We start from the raw sequence: 8,684 nt of genomic DNA, 5'->3' as shown, positions 1-8,684 counted from the left end.
CCAGCACCGACATCGCCAACCAGTCCTACCTGCTCGTGAGCGGCTGGGAGCCACAGGCAGCCACGACTGCCCCCACCTCGCCATAAACTCCTGTTCCCCCCGAGCCCCCGCCTGATCCCTCCTTCGCCGCCCCGCCCCCGGCCCGGATCGCCCCGCCCCAGCAAGAACGCCCCGCCCTGGTCCCGCTCTCGGTTCCGCCCCCTCACCGCACGCGCGGAGCGCCCCGTCCGGTCCCGCGGCTCAGCCAATCGCGTTGCGTCGCCGGGCAGTGCGCGGCCGTTGGGTGTGAAGCGGCAGAGCGGGGCCCCGTCCGCCCGCCGGTTAAAATGCTGCGGGGCGGGCGAGCGGCCGCGGCGCCGTGGAGGTGAGCGTGCCACAGGGCCGGAGAGACGCCGTGGAGGCGCAATCCCGAGCGGGGAGGCTGTGGTGAGGCGGGCAGGGGAAGGGAGAATGTCGCTTATCGGAGGGAGCCCCAAAGAGCGGCTGGAAGGGCTGCCGGCTGATCAGGGACCCCTGAGGAGCGGAGGGAGGGCGTATCGGCTGATGGAGTGTCCCGAGGAGCGGCTGGGGAGAGTGGGGGTGTCCGTTGGTGGGGAGGAGCGGCCAGAGCGCTTGCACGGTCCGGTGGTGGGGAGGCCGGCGGGGCCTGTCGGAGTAGGCTCAGCCCGGCCGGGGGGTACGGCTAACGCCGCCCGCCCGCAGGACCATGGCGCAGTTCCTTTTGGAGGCGGACCTGCACGGGCTGCTGAAGCTGGACACGCTGATCCCGAACGCCGCCTGCGCGATGGCAGTGCAAGGCCAAGGAGAGCGGCCCCGGGCCCAGTCCCGTCAGCGTGTCGCCCATGAAGCCGGCCAGTCGCTCCCACAGCTCCAGCAAGACGCCGTCCAAGACACCCGGTGAGCGCCGGCCCCCAGCGGCAGAGGTTGAGTGCGGGAGCCTCCCCCAGGCTGCTTGTCTGTAGCCATGGGGCTCTGGGCTCCCTGCCACGCTGCCCTACCGGCTGCTGCTCAGGCAGGAGGAGGTGGGCTGTGCTCCTGACAGCCACGCACCTCCCTTGCCAGCATGAGGGGCAGAGCTCTGAGCGCTGGGGCTGGGGAGCTGCTGTTCGCCCAGCTGAGCCCTGCTGACACAGCTGTATGCTAGGACAAGTGTGGGCAGGACTGTCAGCTGACAGCTTTGCATCCTGTGAGCGTTTTTGTATCTTCCCCTTATCTCTGGACTCTGGAATTGTTGCACTAGACCCAAGGAGTTGCACCACACAGTCCCTAACCAACTTGGTGGCAGGGAGGAAAATATAAGTTGGTTGTGACTGGGTGGCATGAGACCTCAGAGTCCTACTTGTCTGGTGGGTGTGATGTGGAAGAGTGTTGGGTTTGCTCCTGTGAAAGCTCTAATACAGGCTGTTAAATAGCTGTAAGACAATATTTTCATATGTGAATGCAGGTAAATCTGGATCCAAAATTCAAAGCACCCCCACAAAGGCTAGGGGGGATCGCTACATTCCCAACCGCAGCACTATGCAGATGGAGATGGCAAATTTCCTCCTAAGCAAAGAGAATGACCCTGCTGAGGATTCCCCTACCAAGAAGGTGAGCATGTTGCTAAGTTACAATTACTTCAACAACCGCTACTCCTTCCTGCCCCTTTACAGAGCAGTAAACTATAGCTTCTATCAAGTGGGCGTGTGGGACTGACAAGTCCCAGCCATCACTGCTTGCAGCTCTGGTCTTCAGGAGCCTAGGATGAGATTGAAGCTGTAGAGACTGCCTTGCACTCTAAGCCTATGTTGCTTCTGGTAGCAAAATTTAGCTTTTGACTAATGAGGCTTTAAAATGTAGCAAGCAACAAAAACACAAAGCTGTGAGCCTATGCAAAATGAAACTGCTGGTGGTAGCTATTCTAGGACAATGTCTCCACAGGGAACACTTCTGGAATGTTTTACACTGTGTTCTGAAATCTGTTTATGAAGCATTTGGTCGCTTTGTGGCTGTGGCTTTTCCCACTGGCAATGACACTGAATTTGCCATTGTGTGAAAATGTGAGCAGGACGATGTATGAAAGTCTGAGGAAAAACTGCTTTGACCTGCCTCTGTGTGACCGACCCTTGCAGCACAGGCAAACATCTTCAGATTCTAAGAGAAAGGGACTTAGGTGTCTGTTTAAATTGCAGTGTGGGAATTGTTTTAAATGCATTGCACTTAAATTAAAAAAAAAAAAATTAAAGGGTGATTTGTCTCTGCAGGAGCAACAGAAAGCCTGGGCAGTGAATCTGAATGGTTTTGATGTAGAAGAGGCAAAGATCCTCCACCTCAGAGGAAAACCACAAAATGCTCCAGAATGTATGATACAGAGTCTGTGTGAGCGGAATCAGCAGGAGAGATCAGGTCAGGGGAACAGCAACACAGAGGCTCTGTGTGTGGTCACAAGAGAAATCAGCTGGTTTCTGAGAGCTGTACAAGCTGGAGTCTCCTTTCTTAAGGTTCCTGAGGTTGAGGGAGGGCATAACAGTTACAGTGAATTTATTTAGGAGAGGTGCTATGACTGCCAGTTGGTCACCTGTTACAGGGCTTGCAAGGGTCTTCAGGGTGAAGAGAGAGATGAGAATCTTGACCTCATGTTCAGAAGGCTTGATTTATTATTTTATGATATATATAACATTATTAATATACTAAAAGAAATAGAAGGAAAGTTCTCAGAAGCTAGCTAAGCTAAGAACAGAAAAAGAATGAATAAACAAAGGGCCGTGTCTTAGCAGAGGGTGAGACCCAGCTCTGCTGTGAGTGGTCAGTAAATCCAAACACACACCCAAGACCAATCACGCATCCACCTGTTGCATTCCACAGCAGCAGATAACCATTGTTTACATTTTGTTGCTGAGGCCACAGCTTCTCAGAAGGGAGAAAAATCCTAAAGAAAGGATTTTCATGAAAAGATGTCGGTGACAGTCACGTGTACTGCAGGTTCCAAACCTTCATGAAGTCTGTAAGAGCACCAAACTCTCTGCTGTGCACTTTCTAGCTTAAACTGCAACTAAATATAATGGGATTCAAAAACCCAAGTGTTTGTTAAATTTGCTTCCATGAATGAGGAAATTGTAGCTCACCCCTGTTCAGCAGTTCATACTGCCAGTGATTTTAGTACACTGCAGGCTTGTGAGCGTTTCTCTTAGGACTTTATATTCACTCTAAGGGATTCCTAGTTGGGTGAGCAGCACTCAGCTGGAAGGAAACTATCTCAGGTTAACAAACCTGCTCCCCTGCACACAGGCTATCAGAATAACCTGAAAGTGCTCTATAGTCAGAATATGGCATCTGGATTCAGCAGAAAGAATAGCAGATATATTCGCTCAAAGCCAGAACGGGTCTTGGATGCACCAGAGATCTGCAACAGCTACTGTAAGTAGGCTACAGGGTTGAGTGCTGGGCATCCAGAACATTCTGCACTGGATTGCTGTTCCTAGGACAGTGTACCCAGGCTAGCACAGACCAATTCTGGAGTGTCCCTGTGTGGCCTTACAGGGACAGTGGTCTAGGGCACTGTATAGGTGCCTTGGAGCAGGGTACCTGGCCTCAGCAGCTGGGCATAGTGACACTCAGAAGGCTGCCCCTCACCTCTGCGTGTGTGTGTGCACACGTGCACCCGCACCTGGTGCATCAGCATGGGTGAAGGGCATGCTCTCTAGCCAAGCATGGTGTGACCTGCATTGCTCTTTCAAATTGTAGATCTGAATCTCATAGACTGGAGCTCCCAGAACTTCCTGGCAGTGGCTCTGGATGACACTGTTTATCTATGGAATCACGCTACTAGGGAGATTATCCCCCTGCTGCAGATGGAGCATCCAGATGTTTACATTTCCTCTGTGTCATGGATTAAAGAAGGAGACTACCTTGCTGTTGGTACAAGTAGTGCTGAGATTCAGGTGAATGCAGGAGTAAAACTAGAGGTGTTTTCAAGGGATTGACAGAACTGTGGGGCCTGGGGACAAAACCTTGGCTGGCAGAGGAAGGATGCCATGCACCTGACTTGTCTTCCCTGGTGTGGGGTGGAACTGTCCAGTGTGCAAGGCAGGGTTTGGTTTGGGGGTTTTCTGATAAGCAGTGTTACCTTCTGTGCTATAGTCATGAGATACACATTTTCTCTGTTTGCTTACTGAGAAAGCTGAATGCCAGAGCCTGTGCAGTGAGGTTCCTAGAGCATAGAAACAGGATTGGGTTTCTTCTGAAGAACTTTTTAGAACTTTTTGCTTTGCCTTTCCAGCTGTTGTTGCATTTATATTGTTGTATATCATATTTCTAGGGTCTCATATCTTCTGGGTGGTTTTCTCACAGCAGCTCTTCACAGCAGTGTTGTTGCTTCTCAGTCAGGGCTCCTCTCCAGCTCTCCCTGAGTGCCCCACCCCCTTTTATCCCAGCTACCTCCACGGGCTACAACTGCTGCCCATTTACAACAACTAGAATCAGGGCAGTGTCACTTATACAATACAGAGATCTTTTACTGCAATACATATATTTACTCAGGCCCCTATAAGCTATGGGACATTGAGCAGCAGAAACGTCTCCGAACCATGACCAGCCATTGTGGCCGTGTGGGAACCCTCAGCTGGAACAGCTGCATCCTCTCCAGGTAAAGCAGTGGGTCAAGGGCAGTTTCCAGTTGTTGCAAACTCCTATCCCTCAATCTATGTGTGGCATGGGTTAGGGATGGCAGAGAGAAGTTTGTCCTGGCTTGGGATTCTTACTCAGCCTTATCTGTTGGGGCTGTGAGGAGAAGGCCTCTTTCCTGTATTGCAATTTGTGCTGAAGCTGTAAAGAGCTTGTGTGGGTGTTTCACTCACACCAACAGACCTGTGTTGCTGGTAACACGGGTTGAAACCCAGTGGCAGCTATAGCAGTCTTGCAACAACAAAAATGGATTTGGGTGAAAATGTGCCGCCTGACCCTGCAAGCCTTCTCTTCTCTCTGCAGTGGTGCACGGACTGGGCACATCCATCACCACGATGTCCAGGTGGCTGAGCATCACGTGGCCACCCTTGCTGGCCACACACAGGAGGTGTGCGGACTCAAATGGTCTCTGGATGGCTGCTACCTGGCCAGTGGTGGCAATGACAGTCTTGCGAACGTCTGGCCATGCACCCAAGGTGGGGGTGGCGACTTTGCTCCTCCACAGACCTTCACTCAGCACCAGGGTGCTGTCAAGGTGAGCACAGAGCTGCCATGGGCGGATATGTGTGTGCAAGGCAGGCATGCAGCACTGGCTGGGTGCAGGTTGCCTCTTGTATGTTTTAAAATGAACTCTCCTGTCTCAGGCTGTGGCATAGTGCCCATGGCAGATGAATGTTCTAGCCACTGGAGGTGGCACTAGAGACAGACATATCCGCATCTGGAACGTGTGTTCTGGCGCCTGCCTCAGTACTCTTGATACCTGTTCCCAGGTGAGAGATGAACATCGGCTTGGAGACAAACACCTTCTGGCAGCACACCTACACAGAGCTGCTGGCTCCTCAGGCCCAGAGGCACAGGGAAGGAGGGGGACCATGCTCGCCTCTGAGTGGTGAGCATCAGCACAAGGACTTCGTCTCACCTGTGTTACTGCCTCTTTGCAGGTGACTTCTATCCTATGGTCAACAAACTACAAGGAGCTCATTTCCGGCCATGGCTTTGCCCAGAATCAGCTGGTTATATGGAAATGTACAACAATGACCAAGGTTGCATTTCTAAAGTCCCATACTGTCGCAATCATATTTCTAAAGTCTTGTACCTTCTTGGTGATACTTCTTGGGGGCAGTTCTTCACAGCTCTGACTTCTTCTCCTGCTTGTTGCTCCTTCTTCCTCAGGGCTTCTTGTCAGCTCAGCTTGACTGGCCAAGCCCAGCCCCTTTTATCCCAGTTATCTTCACTAGCTACAGCTGCAGCCCAATTAAGGACATTGCAGCTGCAGCCCATCAAAAACAACCAGGGCTTATCAGGGCAAGGCCTATATACAGATATTCAATATACAATACAGATATTTTACTAAGACTCCTACTATATTCCCCCTTTTCATTTACTTACAGATATTAAGACTCCTACTATAGGTGGACAGGGCCTGGGTGTGTGTGTGTGGGGGGGTGTTAGAGGTTGAAGACAGCTGCACTCCTTGGTTTGAGCCTGCAGCATCACTGATACAGGACAGTATCTGGGGCCATGCTGCTAGGAGTAAAGCATGCCCAGGGGCTGTGGAGGAGATACCATTGATCCAAGTGTATGCTTGGGGTCTGAAATCATGCTGCCACAGCCACTGGGGGGACAGCTGTGCAAGCTGGCAGGGCTCATGGGAGCATACAGGAGTAAATGTGCATGTGCTGATCAGCTCAGCCCTGACTGCACATTCCTTCTCCTCCACAGGTCATACTGATAGAATCTTGAACCTGACCATGAGTCCTGATGGTACAACAGTGGCCTCAGCAGCTGCTGATGAAACACTGTGGATCTGGCACTGTTTTGAGATGGACCCCTTAAAGAAGAGGAAGAAAGAGAAGGCAAACAGTGCCAAAAGCAGTATTCTTCACCAGAGCATCCGCTGAGAGCATGGGATTGTTGTGGGGAGGGGGATATTTGGTTTACACACTGTACAGTATTTTAAATGTTAATGAACTGCTTAACTTGATTTTTTCTTAATAGAGTCTCATGGAAGAAAAAGCCATGGCTCCTCAACCCAAGTCCTTCTCCCTGAGGCTGGGGATCTGGCCAAGGAGTGGAGACATAGGTCTTAAGGGCCAGTTTACAGGCCCCTGAGCTTAGCACAGCCTAGCAGAAGGATGCTGTGCAAGGGCTGTACTTCTGTTTCTGTCCCAGCTAAGATAGATATGTCACCTGCCCCATCTAGATGCTGACTACAAGCACAGCAGCTCCGCCACAGGCTCAACTGAAAGCACAGCATGGCTGTGGCCTCAGTTTGTGTTGTCCTGGCCTGTCTCACAAGCCCAGGGACACCTTCCTATGGCTCTGCAGGCAGATCTCAGTTTGTCTTGTTAGCTACAGGCAGCCATCACTGCCTGCCTATGATGCTTGAGTAGAACAGCTGTTGGAAAAAAAAGGAGGGAGGGAAATATAGAGCAACAGCTGTAATCACCCCAAAGGCTGGAAAGGGGCTGGCTCTGGCATAAAGCCTGATGCAAAACGAAAGGTTAGCTTACGCTGCCACAGCCAGCCTGGATGTCATGCAAGAGCCACGCAAAGCACCACCAACCCTATGCTCAGCCTTCAGTCACGTATTCTTCCACCAACTCTGATCTCCCTTCCCCTCCTGCTGACAGGAGGCCCTGGTGCCTCACTGAGGTTTCATGCAAGGGAGCAAGCACCAGGGCTCAGCTGACGTTTATTGGAGCTTGACTCCCCTGCACTTGGAAAAATGCCTTTTTTCCAGGCTGAACTGTGCTGGAGCAAGTTGCAGGAAATATATTTGAGCCCTTACCTGACCAACAACCAGCTCAGCCATGCTGCTTTTCATGGTGGAGCCGCAGTGTCTGAAGCTGTGGGGCTGCACCAGACCCATCAAGCCTCTCCTTCAGTTGCACCAGCATTGCCAGGGGCTGCTGGGGACACTGCACAGCTGATAAGCACCTTGGCCTGTACAAAGCAGCTCCACCAAGCCTGTGCCTCCCATCAGCCCTCAGTGATTAGCTGAGGGTGGATTATTAACTGTTTTCACCTTTCCCTCAGCACAGTACCACACTGTGCCCAGCACCAGCTCTGCCTCCTGAGCCTTACAGAAGCTGGAACCTTCAAAGGTTCCGACTTGTGCTCTGCCAAGGCCAGTGAGTGTGTAACCACACCCACCAGAGCACCCCCCCCACACACACATAAAGCTGATATGGGGGGCACAGTCTCAAAAAACAACCACTGAGCCAGCACCTTCCCAGCAGAGCTGCTGGTGCATCCCCATTTGGCCACTTGGGAAAGATCAGGAGGCCCAAGGATGGAGCTCTCCCTCAGACACAAATCCTCGGGCCACAGCTGTCTCTAAAGGGGAAGCAGGCAGGAACCCAGATGCAAGGCTGGGCTCTTCCACAGAGCTGTGCTGTTGTTGTAGGAGCCGTGTCCCACAGCCCTGCACTTGGTGCTGGGAGTTAGCACAGACTTGCCCTGTAGGGCCACAGCTGATTAGGCTTTCCCTGGTCCCTGACCTGGAAGGAAAGCTTTATATGCCAAAAAGTTCCTGTCATTTTTGCAGTCCCATGTAAGAGCAGCTCAGCTTTCTCACAGACTCTATCTTTCTCCTTAGCACATGCCCCACACCCAGATGCTGTGCATTACACAGCCCTTAGAGGACCTCTGAGCATTACTAGAGGGTAATGATACTGCAGGGTCTTTGACCCCATGCTGGTCTCTTACAGTCCTGGAGTGAGGAGGAGCAGAGGAAGGAAGTGGGCACTGATCCAGCAGGCCCAGTGAACACAGCCCTGTAAGGTGTGAATTCAGTTCACAGCATGACAGCGTATTAATTACCAAGTGCCATGGCCAGCCCATAGAAGAGCACAGCTAACAGTGTTATGCATAAGAAGCTTGACTAGGCCAATATTCAGGCAGCAATCAATTTATTATTTAATATGGTAAAGTATGAGCAATACAGCACTGGGTACAGTGGGGGAAGTTTTCCCTCCAACTGCACACCAATAATTGAGGGTTACAGGTATTTATAGGGG

The 8,684-nt window shown here is 51.9% G+C and overlaps 1 pseudogene; it reads left to right on the top strand.

The window, feature by feature from the left end:
* Positions 1-299: 299 nt before the first annotated feature.
* Positions 300-6,563, top strand: LOC135461154 (cell division cycle protein 20 homolog; annotated as a pseudogene).
* The last annotated feature ends 2,121 nt before the right edge of the window (positions 6,564-8,684 follow it).

This window comes from Zonotrichia leucophrys, unplaced genomic scaffold (assembly GCF_028769735.1).
Source record: "Zonotrichia leucophrys gambelii isolate GWCS_2022_RI unplaced genomic scaffold, RI_Zleu_2.0 Scaffold_199_88955, whole genome shotgun sequence".
In the NCBI taxonomy this organism is placed as follows: Eukaryota; Metazoa; Chordata; class Aves; order Passeriformes; family Passerellidae; genus Zonotrichia; species Zonotrichia leucophrys.
Note: the sequence above shows the minus strand (reverse complement) of the source record. Positions and strands in the feature narration are given on the sequence as shown.